The sequence below is a fragment of the Apodemus sylvaticus genome, chromosome 7, assembly GCF_947179515.1.
Source record: "Apodemus sylvaticus chromosome 7, mApoSyl1.1, whole genome shotgun sequence".
NCBI lineage: Eukaryota > Metazoa > Chordata > Mammalia > Rodentia > Muridae > Apodemus > Apodemus sylvaticus.
Genome location: NC_067478.1, coordinates 91,900,044 through 91,911,081, shown reverse-complemented (window position 1 = coordinate 91,911,081; position 11,038 = coordinate 91,900,044). Strand labels below are relative to the sequence as shown.

Genomic DNA, 11,038 nt, shown 5'->3' with positions numbered 1-11,038 from the left:
AATGGAAAAAAGATAGCCTTTTCAACAAATGGTGCTGGTTCAACTGGAGGTCAGCATGCAGAAGAATGCGAATTGATCCATCCTTGTCTCCTTGTACTAAGCTCAAATCCAAATGGATCAAGGACCTCCACATAAAGCCAGACACTCTGAAGCTAATAGAAAAGAAACTGGGGAAGACCCTTGAGGACATCGGTACAGGGAGAAAGTTTCTGAACAGAACACCAATAGCGTATGCTCTAAGAGCAAGAATTGACAAATGGGACCTCATAAGGTTACAGAGTTTCTGTAAGGCAAAGGACACCATCAAGAGGACAGATCGGCAACCAACAAATTGGGAAAAGATCTTCACCAATCCTACATCAGATAGAGGGCTAATATCCAATATATATAAAGAACTCAAGAAGTTAGACTCCAGAAAACCGAACAACCCTATTAAAAAATGGGGTACAGAGTTAAACAAAGAATTCTCACCTGAAGAACTTCGGATGGCGGAGAAGCATCTTAAAAAATGCTCCACTTCATTAGTCATTAGGGAAATGCAAATCAAAACAACCCTAAGATTTCATCTTACACCAGTCAGAATGGCTAAGATTAAAAATTCAGGAGACAGCAGGTGTTGGAGAGGGTGCGGAGAAAGAGGAACACTCCTCCACTGCTGGTGGGGTTGCAAATTGGTACAACCACTCTGGAAAGCAGTCTGGCGGTTCCTCCGAAAACTGGGCACCTCACTTCCAGAAGATCCTGCTATACCACTCCTGGGCATATACCCAGAGGATTCCCCACCATGTAATAAGGATACATGCTCTACTATGTTCATAGCAGCCCTATTTATAATTGCCAGATGCTGGAAAGAACCCAGGTATCCCTCAACAGAAGAGTGGATACAAAAAATGTGGTATATCTACACAATGGAGTACTATTCAACCATTAGAAACAATGAATTCATGAAATTCTTAGGCAAATGGATGGAGCTAGAGAACATCATACTAAGTGAGGTAACCCAGACTCAAAAGGTGAATCATGGTATGCACTCACTAATAAGTGGTTATTAACCTAGAAAACTGGAATACCCAAAACATAATCCACACATCAAATGAGATACAAGAAGAAAGCAGGAGTGGTCCCTGGTTCTGGAAAGACTCAGTGAAACAGTATTTGGCAAAACCAGAACGGGGAACTGGGAAGGGGTGGGAGGGAGGACAGGGGAAGAGAAGGGGGCTTACGGGACTTTCGGGGAGTGGGGGGGGGGCTAGAAAAGGGGAAATCATTTGAAATGTAAATAAATTATATCAAATAAAAAAAAAAGACAAAAAAAAAATTAAAAAAAAAAAAAGAGTTGGAGGGGAACAATTAGATAAAAATTACACAAACACATATTTTATATACATATATATGTATATAAATGATTTATATACATGATTATATATAAGTGATATTATATATATATATATATATATATATATGTATATCATGACTGTCTCTAAATAAGTAATTGAAAATGTGTAGAAAACTACTCCACAAGTTCTCTATATGTAAAGTGGAGCCACAGTCACATAAAAGCTGTGCAGAGAGAGAGAAAATTGTTACTTCATTTTGTGAAGAAAGAGAAAAAGATAATAATGAGAAAATTTGCATATCCTACTGTAATCATATTCAAGAAATGAAAAGAAGGAAAGTGCACCATAGGAGAAGTGGAAAGGGAAGAGAAGTGGCAAGAAAAATTAGAGATATGGTATATAGCTACAACACAAAAACTTCCCTTAGAGTGTGACTCTCTTTACTCTTCTCTTCAAAGCAAGTTTGACATCCTTGTTGCAGAGGCTGTAAAAGAAGGGATTCAACAAAGGCAGCAAAAAAAGAGTAAACTATAGAAAATATTTCCTCTGAACCACATATTCTGCAGATGATGTTTTGATATGGGCAAGCGAACCAAATCCAAAAAACATGGCAACAGTTATAATGTGAGAACCACATGAGCTCACAGCTTCAGGCCAACCCACAGATGATGACAAATTGATAACATTGAGAAGATTCAAAGCATATGATGATACAATAATGATGTTAGATATAACAACAACAGCCACAGAAACAGAACTCGTAAGTTCATTGGCATGACTGCTACCACAGGAGGACTCAAGGATTGGTAAGTATCACACATGTAGTAGTTGATGAGTTTGAAACCAAAAAACAAGAGCTGAATTATACATCCTGTGTGGATAATAGCAGAAGAGACACCCATTAAATGTTCAGCAAGCATTAGCAGGGAACAAACTCTGGGAGACATGACTACCGTGTATAGCAAAGGCCTATAGATGGACACATATCTACTATTGACCATAGCTGTCATCACACAGCACTTAGTTACCAAATAGACAGAAAGAAATAGCTGAGTCATGCATCCTGTGAAGTCGATAATGTTGTGTTCTAAGACAAATCATATCAGCATGTAGGGAGTAAAACAAATGAATACAAGAAGTCAATGAAGGATAAATTAAGGATAAAATGTACATTGGTGTGTGCAGATTTGAATTCAGAGAGATGAGAGCCATTAACTTCAAGTTTCCCATCTCAGTGATTGTGTAGTTCACCAAGAATAGGACGAACAAGGGCCACCAGAAATCAGGCCTTTGTCAGTTCCATAAGAATGAATTCAGACTATAGAGTCATTTTCCATAGTCATTGGCTTCATGTGTTGCATCTATAGAAACATAAACAGAACCAGGTGACTTTAGCAAGGAAACCTGCATCTTAAACCCAGAGAGAGGACTGAAGTTCAGTCTTTCCAATCTCAGTGTTGTCTAAAGAAATGCAGCAAGGCATCCAAAGAACATGACAACCTCTATTTCTCTAGTCCCCACACACAATGAGTGACTGGCCTAAAATAATGCTGAGAGGAATGTTGCTGAACATTTCCCCATTATTTAGCTTCTACTCATGACTGGAACTACAAGAATTCATCTGTTTTTTTTTCCAATTCCATGATTTATACTGCTTTGTATTTGAAGGGAAAATTATCAAGCCATGCATGGGTGATTTAGGACTTGCTTTTTTTCCTGGCTGCTTTACTGCTGTTGAAGTACAAGAGCACTTTCTTCCCAATTTCTTAAAGATTCTAGTGTCCCATGCTCCACTATGTTCATAGCAGCCCTGTTTATAATTGCCAGAGTTGGAAAGAACCCAGATATCCTTCAACAGAGGAATGAATACAGAAAATGTGGTATATTTAGACAATGGAATACTACTCAGTTATTAATAAAGATAATAATGCATTCATGAAATTCTTAGACAATTGAATTGAACTAGAAAATATACTTTGTGAGGTAATGCAATCACAAAAGAACACACATGGTATGCACTTATCAGTGGATATTAGTCCTAAGGCTCTGCAAGATACAATTCACAAATGACAAGAAGCTCAAGAAGAAAGAAGAGAATAAGTGTGGGTGATTTGGTTCTCTTGAGAAGGGGAACAAAATTCTCACAGGAGCAAATATGTAGCTTAAGTATAGAGAAGAAAATGAAAGAAAGGCCATTTAGAGACTGTGCCACCTGGGGATTCATCCCATATATAGTCATCAAACCCTGATATTATGGTGGATGCCAAGAAATGTTTGCTGCAAGGAGCCTGATATGGCTGTCTCATGAATGGCCCTGCCAGAGCCTTACCAATACAGAGGCAGATGCTGACATCCAATCATTGGACTGAGCATGGGGTCCTCAACACAGGAGTTAGAGAAAGGACTAAAGGACATGAATGGATTTGCAACTTCATAGCAAGAACAACAATATCTACCCACCAGACACCTCAAAGCTCTCAGGGACAAACCCATCAACTAACTGGTGCATATGGCTCTAGCTGCATATGTAGCAGAGGATTTCCCTGTCAAGCATCAAGGGGAGGAGAGGTCCTTGGTCCTATGAAGACTCAATGGATGCCCCCTTGTAGGGGACTCTAGGGCATGGATGTTGGAGGGCTTGGGTAGAACAATTTCATAGAAGTAGGGGAAGAGAGGATTGGATAATGGTTACCTGGGGGTGGGGGCAGAAACTGGGGAAAGGGATAACATTTGAAATGTAAATAAAGAATATATCCAGTAAAAATTTAAAAAAAAAAGATTCTGGTGTCTGACCATAAATGTATTAATATCCTTCAGAACAGATCCATCACCGGCCTTGAGAAAACCAAACACTTGGGGAAATGACATGATTTCTATTTGAAAATTTATCTCAAATGTTCTCCTTACCTACATGATAGCATAACAAATGAACATGCATGATGCTGCAAACATCTCCTCATTCAGTTTCCAGTTTCTCTTATGGACCAGCATAGAAAAATATTTTCATTTTGATGACTTCCTGCCAGTTTGCATTACCCTCTGCTGGTAGATTCTACTGAGCCTATTTACCACAGATGCTATAAACCTTAAATCACTGCGAATATGAAGTTCTACTCAATCTATTATTTCCCTCCTGTAGTACCTTGTTCCCAGGGTAGAATCCATGATCTCCTTTGGAAATTTTTCTACTATAAGAACAAATCAAAAAGAGGAAAATCCAAAGATATAGTCACTTGTTATTTCTGAGGATTTCCTACAGTGCTCTGGGATTTTGTTAATAAATATGCAATTCTTTAACTTTCACCAGACATTTTATAGAGAGTAGATTAAAGAATGAAAAAGGGTACTCTCTTCGGCAGCACGTATACTAAAATTGGAACGATACAGAGAAGATTAGCATGGCCCCTCTGCAAGGATGACACGCAAATTCGTGAAGCGTTCCATATTTTTTTGAAAACAGAAATTAAACATGGAAACAGTAAAACTAATTGAAGCTTTGGACCAATTGGATTTGACTGATATTTATAGAACCTTTCACCCTAAAGCAAAAGAATATACCTTTTTCTCAGTACCTCATGGTACCTTCTTCAAAATCGACCATATAATTGGTCACAAGACAGACCTCAACAAATATAAGAAGATCGAACTAATCCCCTGCCTCCTATCAGATCACCATGGTATAAAAGTGGTTTTCAATAGTAACAAAAAGAACAGAAAGCCCACATACACATGGAGGCTGAACAATACTCTACTCAATGACACCTTGGAAAAAGATGAAATAAAGAAAGAAATCAGAGACTTTTTAGAATTTAATGAAAATGAAGGCACAATATACCCAAATTTTGGGGACACAATGAAAGCAGTACTAAGAGGGAAACTCATAGCCCTGAGTGCCTCCAAAAAGAAAATGGAGAGAGCATACATTAGCAGCTTAATGACACACCTGAAAGCCCTGGATAAAAGAAGCTAATTCCCCCAGGAGGAGTAGAAGTCAGGAAATCATCAAACTCAGGGCTGAAATCAATCAAGTCGAAACAAAGAGAACTATACAAAGAATCAACAAAACCAGGAGCTGTCTTTTTTTAGAAAATCAACAAGATAGATAAACTCTTAGCCAGACTGACCAAAGGACACAGAGGAAGTATCCAAATTAACAAAATTAGAAATGAAAAGGGGGATATAACAACAGAAACTGAGGAAATCCAAAAAATCATCAGATCCTACTACAAAAGCCTATACTCAACACAACTGGAGAATCTGGAGGAAATGGACAATTTCCTTGACAGATACCAAATACCAAAATTAAATCAGGACCAAATAGATCATCTAAACAGTCCCATAACCCCTAAAGAAATAGAAGGGATCATAGAAAGTCTTCCAACCAAAAAAAAGCACAGGAACAGATGGTTTCAGTGCAGAATTCTATCAGACCTTCAAAGAAGACCTAACACCAATCCTCTTCAAACTATCCCACAAAATAAAAACAGAAGGAACACTACCCAATTCCTTCTACAAAGCCACAATTAGGCTGATACCAAAACCACACAAAGATCCAACAAAGAAAGAGACCTTCAGACCAATTTCCCTTATGAACATCGATGCAAAAATACTCAATAAAATTCTGGCCAACTGAATCGAAGAACACATCAAAACAATGATCCACCATGATCAAGTAGGCTTTATCCCAGGATGCAGGGTTGGTTCAATATAAGGAAATCCATCAATGCAATCCACTATAAAAACAAACGCAAAGAAAAAAAACTACATGGTCATTTCTTTGGATGCTGAAAAAGCGTTTGACAAAATTCAGTATCCTTTCATGCTTAAAGTCTTGGAAAGAACAGGAATTCAAGGGCTATACCTAAACATAGTAAAAGCAATATACAGCAAACCGGTAGCCAGCATCAAACTAAATGGTGAGAAACTTGATACAATCCCACTAAAATCAGGGACTAGACCGGGCTGCCCCCTTTCTCCTTATCTTTTCAATATTGTACTTGAGGTACTAGCTCGGGCAATTAGACAACATAAGGAGGTCAAAGGGATACAAATTGGAAAGGAAGAAGTTAAACTATCATTCTTTGCAGATGATATGATAGTCTACCTAAGTGACCCAAAAAACTCCACTAGAGAACTCGTACAGCTGTTAAACAACTTCAGCAAAATGGCAGGTTGTAAAATCAACTCAAGCAAATCAGTAGCCTTCTGATACTCAAAGGATATGCAGGCTGAGAAAGAAATTAGGGAAATGACACACTTCACAATAGCCACAAACAGTATAAAGTACCTTGGGGTGACTCTTACCAAACATGTGAAATATCTCTATAACAAGAACTTCAAGACTATGAAGAAGGAAATGGAAGAAGACCTCAAAAAATGGAAAAACCTCCCATGCTCATGGATCGGCAGGATTAGACAACATAAGACAACATTTTAACATATAGTTAAAATGGCCATTTTGCCAAAAGCAATATACAGATTCAACGCAATACCCATAAAAATCCCAACTCAATTCTTCACAGAGTTAGAAAGAGCAATCCTCAAATTTATCTGGGAAACAAAAAACCCAGGATAGCTAAAACTATTCTCAAAAATAAAGGAAATTCTGGGTGTATCAGTATCCCTGACCTCAAGCAATACTACAGAGCAATAGTGTTAAAAACTGCATGGTATTGGTACAGTGACAGGCAGGCAGATCAATGGAACAGGATTGAAGATCCAGAAATGAACCCAGACACCTATGGCCATTTGATCCTCGACAAAGAGGCTGAATACCTCCAATGGAAAAAAGATAGCCTTTTCAACAAATGGTGCTGGTTCAACTAGAGGTCAGCATGAAGAAGAATGGGAATTGATCCATACTTGTCTCCTTGTACTAAGCTCAACTCCAAATGGATCAATAACCTCCACATAAAGCCAGACACTCTGAAGCTAATAGAAAAGAAATTGGGGAAGACCCTTGAGGACATAGGTACAGGGGGAAAGTTTCTGAACAGATCACCAATAGCATATGCTCTAAGATCAAGAATTGACAAATGGGACCTCATAAAATTACAAAGTTTCTGTAAGGCAAAGGAAACCATCAAAAGGACAAATGGGCAACCAACAAATTGGGAAAAGATATTCACCAACCCTACATCAGATAGAGGGCTAATATCCAATATATATAAAGAACTCAAGAAGTTAGACTACAGAAAACCAAATAACCCTATTAAAAATGGAGGACAGAATTAAACAAATAATTTTCCCCTGAAGAACTTTGGATGGCTGAGAAGCATCTTAAAAAATTCTCAAGTTCATTAGTCATTAGGGAAATGCAAATCAAAACAACCCTAAGATTTCACCTTACACTGGTCAGAATGGCTAAGATTAAAAATTCAGGAGACAGCAGGTGTTGGCGAGGATGTGGAGAAAGAGGAACACTCCTCCACTGCTGCAAATTGGTACAACCACTCTGGAAATCAGTCTGGTGGTTCCTCAGTAAACTGGGCAACTCACTTCCAGAAGATCCTGCTATACCCCTCCTGGGCATATACCCAGAAAATTCCCCAGCATGTAATAAAAGATACATGTTCTACTATGTTCATAGCAGCCCTATTTATAATTGCCAGAAGCTGGAAAGATCCCAGGTATCCCTCAACCGAAGAGTGAATGCAAAAAATGTGGTATATATACACAATGGAGTACTATTCAGCCATTAGAAAAAATGAATTAATTAAATTCTTATGCAAATGGGTGGAGCTGGAGAACATCATACTAAGTGAGGTAACCCAGACTCAAAAGATGAATCATGGTATGCACTCACTAATAAGTGGATATTAACCTAGCAAACGGGAATACCAAAAACATAATCCACACATCAAATGAGGTACAAGAAGAACGGAGGAGTGGTCCCTTGTTCTGGAAAGACTCATTGAAGCAGTATAGGGCAAAACCAGAACAGGTATGTGGGAAGGTTTGGGTGGGAAAATAGGGGGAGGGAAGTGGGCTGATGGGACTTTCGGGGGGTGGGGGTCCAGAAAAGGGGAAATCATTTGAAATGTAAATAAAAATATATCGAATAAAAAATTAAAAAAAAATAAAAAGGGAACTTTAAAAGCTTCTGAGTTAAACCAAAGTTGTGAGCTTTCTTATTGTTGTGAGCCAAGAAATAGCGTAATATTCCTGAGTTTTATTTATATTTACAGTTGTGTATTTCTATATGTACATATAAAATAAGGCTCATAAAATGTATACTGGCATGCATGTCAGTTGTCCCCTATGTTTCAACACAATGGATCTAATTCTATGCTAATGAAAGGAAGTCCTTTTCAAGAAATGCTACTGGGAAAACTCATTTTCTACATACGGAAAATGGAACTTAGATTCCCATCTTTTATTCTGTACAAAAGTCAATTAAAAACTTTCCAAAGTTCTTTAAATAATACATAAATGTTTGTAAATTTTAGAGAAATATAGCACAAATATGCTTTAGTATCAGACAATCTTGTTTTGAACAAGACTGAAATAGCAAAAAATTGAATTAATAAATGGAATTAAAGAAAACTCAAAAGATTCTTTACAAGAAAAATATTTAGTGAAGTGACAGCAATCAGAAGAGAAGAAAAAAATTGGCAGCTATTCTGACATTGTATAAATACCCAACTGCAAAATCCTAAAAAAAAAAAAAAAAAAATAATAATTGAGTTAGGAAATGGGCAACTAAAAGCTGGGAATGAGGAACAATGAAAGAATGCTTGCTGCGCATGCATTGAACCCTTATTTTGCTATCTATTGTTGCAAAATATAAACAAACACAATAAATAAATGAGCAAATATATTGAAAACAAATCATCTAAAGATTATAATGGCTAATAAATATATGAAATATTGTTCATTACTGTAGCCATCAGGAAAATAGCAAATCAAGAATACATTAAATAGTACAGGGGTTTAAACCTGTAATCCTATCATAGGAGGAAGGAGCTTGGATTTTTATATTTTATGACAGCATTTTTACAGAGTAACTGCCCATGGAAGAAGCAGGAAGATAAAAGAAAAACAATACCAACCACAACCACCACCACAATAGACTAAACACACACACACACACACACACACATTGGGATTGTCTCCTCCTTCATTCTGAACGTCTGTAATCAAGAATAATAAAAACTGCCTAGGATGTCAAGAGAAAGCAACCCTTACGAAATCTGTGGAAATGTAAAGTAGTTCAGGCTATATGGACATGATTGTGGAGGCTCAGAAGAGCTTAAATGAGATCCATCATGTGATTCTCTTTTGTCATCCCTGTCATCCAGTAGATATACCTGTACACCTACCTTCACTATTAATTTTTTTCTAGATAAACTGCAGAACCAGTATAGAAATATAGAATGGAATTAATTAGTGGATAAAGTAAATATATGACAGAGTGTTATTTTGAACTATGTTTTAGAAAGTGAAGAAACAGCATGGAATTTCAGATCAAGTCAAGAGAAATGTTGCATTCAGAGAGATACCATGTATTTTGTCATATACAGAAGCAAGATTGAAAGGAAGTTGGTGTGGGCACAAAGATATTAAATGTAATTTATTTGCACAATTAAAATTCCATACCAAAATCTATTAGTTTACAGTCAATATATTGCAAATTATATAAATAAAATTATATATAAAAATTATATTTTTAATATAAATGTATAGTAAATTATTATGTCAAATGTATTATTTTATTCCATCTAGTTTCTCATAAGAGTAAAAAAGAACTATCATTTATTTTCAAAGTTTGACCTCAATGTCTTGACCATCTATGGGTTTATAGTAAATCTGATAAACTAATCTAGCTACCTCCCAGGAAATTATTCCAATGCTTAAAATTTGTGATTGTGTTGATCAGTAAAACTCTATGAACATGTTCTTCCTTCCTTTGTGGGAGATCTTCCATCTGGATCCCTTCCTTATTGTTTGGACTGAAAGCCCCCTTTCCTCCTCTTCCTCCTCCTCCTCTTGCTCCTCCTCCATATCCTCCTCCTTCTTTTGCTCCTCCTCCTCCTCCTTTTCTTCCTCTTTCTTCTCCTCCTTTTGCTCCTCCTTTTCTTCCTCTTTCTCCTCCTCCTTTTGCTCTTCCTCCTACTCCTTTTATTCCTCTTCCTCCTCCTCCTTGTCTTCTTCTTCTTCTTCTTCTTCTTCTTCTTCTTCTTCTTCTTCTTCTTCTTCTTCTTCTTCTTCTTCTTCTTCTCTCTCTCTCTCTCTCTCTCTCTCTCTCTCTCTCTCTCTCTGTGTGTGTGTGTGTGTGTGTGTAACACTCTAGTTGTTAATATGGACCTGGAAGGGCAAATTCTTAAAACATGAGTTTGACAAAATTATTATTCAATAGCCCACATTATTCAAAGCATTAGGCAATTTATCCTCTGATTGTTAAGAAAAATCAGATAAAGTGGTTCAATCACAAATACAATCCATGGCAAAAACTTGATTTTTGATGTTGGCATATGAATACAACAGTTGTGATAAACTCATTTAACTGCTATACCTGGGAGAAAACTGCAAGTAGGTTCCAAAATAGTTCCATGTTTTTGAAGAAACTGAGATCTAAGGATAATTGGTTTTTATCTTGGAGTTTTCATAAACCATTTAGAATTCCCCTTGCAAAACTTCATTTTTAGACTGTATTCTGTCATAGATGTGTTTGTGTGTTTGTGTGTGTTTATGTGTGTTTG

The 11,038-nt window shown here is 37.0% G+C and overlaps 1 non-coding gene and 1 pseudogene across 1 annotated transcript; one reads left to right on the top strand and one right to left on the bottom strand.

Annotated features, from left to right (window-relative positions):
- Positions 1 to 1,760: 1,760 nt before the first annotated feature.
- LOC127688312 (olfactory receptor 143-like) lies at positions 1,761 to 2,689 on the bottom strand (annotated as a pseudogene).
- A 1,991-nt stretch (positions 2,690 to 4,680) lies between these two features.
- LOC127690461 (U6 spliceosomal RNA) lies at positions 4,681 to 4,787 on the top strand. Its single transcript, XR_007979150.1, has one exon. It is a non-coding gene; the product is annotated as a U6 spliceosomal RNA (small nuclear RNA).
- The last annotated feature ends 6,251 nt before the right edge of the window (positions 4,788 to 11,038 follow it).